Below are 2,500 nucleotides of genomic sequence, written 5' to 3' on the forward strand. Positions count from 1 at the left end.
GGATTTATGTTATTTTTACCACCGTGATCTCAGGCAAAATAAGCCACGCCCTACGTATTTCCTGACCAATCGTAGCCACCTTCCAACAGCCGCATTACTCAGAAGCGATTGCGATTGGTCTGGGAAGAAAGGGGTGTGTGGCCTGTTTTGCCCGAGGCCGTTGTCCATAGCAACCATACAGTCACGGACAGAATAATACCTATTGCATTTAAGGATTGTATGCATTGAGTGTCTGAAATGGTAAGTGATAGTAGTACGGGTGAGAGGTACTGATAATGGTAATGCTAGTAGTAATAGTGGTAGTTGTTATAATGGTAGTGACAGTTGCAAAGGTCATGTAGTGTAGTTGTAGTAGCAGAGGCAGTGCATGTAGCGTAGTAGTAGTAGCAGAGGCAGTACATGAAGAGTAGTGGTAGTAGCAGACGTAGTGCATGTAGAGTAGTTGTAGTAGCAGAGGCAGTGCATGTAGAATAGTAGTACTAGCAGAGGGAGTGCAGTTAGAGTAGCTGAAGTAGCAGAGGCAGTGCATGTAGTGCAGTGGTAGTGCATGTAGTGTTGTGGTAGTGGCAGATGCAGTGCATGTAGAATAGTAGTAGTGACAGAAGCAGTATATGTAGAATAGTGGTAGTAGTAGTTGCAGAGGCAGTGCATGTAGAATAGTAGTAGTTGCAGAGGCAGTGCATGTAGTATAGTGGTAGTAGCAGAGGTAGTGCAGGTATAGTGGTAGTAACAGAAGTAGTGCATGTAGAATAGTAGTAGTTGCAGAGGCAGTGCATGTAGAATAGTAGTAGTAGCAGAGGTAGTGCATGTAGTGTAGTGGTATTAGCAGAGGTAGTGCATATAGAGTAGCGGTAGTAGCAGAGGTAGTACATGTAGAATAGTGGTAGAAGCAGAGGCAGTGCATGTAGTGTAGTGGTAGTAGCAGAGGTAGTGCATGTAGAGTAGTGTAGTAGCAGAGGCAGTGCATGTAGAATAGTGGTGAACGTTTGAGGATCCTTGTATTAAGAAAAATGAACATGACAACAACGAGAGCTGCGAGTATGTAAGTGATGTTCGTGAGAAGGTTTCGACAGGTCTTCTGGATTGTCGAGAACAAAGTCGTAGTGGGAAGATCAATAATCTAGCACCAGTCATGGGGACTCACTAATGCAAAAAACATCAGATTTGTGTTCATATGTGGTCTGCACGTCATGTTCCTTGTGATCGCCAGACAATTTTATTAAGCTTTGCAGACGGCACCACAGTGAAGATATTCAAGATTATCTTTGTGAAACCCTTCAACACAGTAGTAAAAAATAATAGATAAATAAATAAATACATAAATACCGTGATATTTTCTGTGAATTTGTGTACGGCGAATGGACCTGAATTCATCTAATTCAGTTGAGGTGCAAGTAATCTCTAAGCTGTATAAAATGGTCTGTACACACACACACACACACACACACACACACACACACACACACACACACACACACACACACACACACACACACACACACACACACACACACACACACACACACACACACACACACACACACACACACACACACACACACACACACACACACACACACACACACACACACACACACACACACACACACACACACACATATATATATACACACACATACATACACACACACACACATATGCACACACACACACACACACACACACACACACACACACACACACACACACACACACACACACACACACACACACACACACACACACACACACACACACACAAATACATGCGCATACAATTTTAATCTAGATATAATAATTGAAAATAGGAGATAGGAACCCACAAGCGTTATTCCTTACCTGTATACTATAACTAGATAAATACAACTAGGTAAACACACACACACACACACACACACACACACACACACACACACACACACACACACACACACACACACACACACACACACACACACACACACATACACACGCACATACACACGCACAACAAGGCCCTCTCGCATATAACGGCTCGTGGTCGAATCAATTCCCACACTCACATTATACACATTAAAACCCATTTGGCAACAACTGAGTCTATACAGATTGAAGGAGGTAAACGCTGCCGGGAATAATGGTTAACAAACCTTCTTTCATGAAAGCTTTTTGGAAGAAACCCAACGACATTGGAGAGACTCTGGCGGTAGCGGTTGTGTCGGCGGTTGTGGTGTGTGGTGTCGATGCAACGTGACGATGGAGTCTGTAGGGGTAATAGAGTTTTTCGAGAAGTTATAGACGGGAAGCGGTGGTTGAAAGGGAGTGCTGCGCGCGAGTGATGGAGTGAGGCGTCCCGCAAGGTGGAGTGTTGGGGCCGCGACGTTTGAGGTTTATGCAAGAGGAGTAGAGTATGAGCTTATGTGGGCACTTTAGCTTAGGTATTCCTGCATAGGGATGTAGATAATGTGATCAACTTTAAACAGAATAATAATAGAATGGTAACCTATTCACTTAAATCCTA

The sequence above is a fragment of the Oratosquilla oratoria genome, chromosome 13, assembly GCF_046742065.1.
Source record: "Oratosquilla oratoria isolate Oo_2021 chromosome 13, ASM4674206v1, whole genome shotgun sequence".
In the NCBI taxonomy this organism is placed as follows: Eukaryota; Metazoa; Arthropoda; class Malacostraca; order Stomatopoda; family Squillidae; genus Oratosquilla; species Oratosquilla oratoria.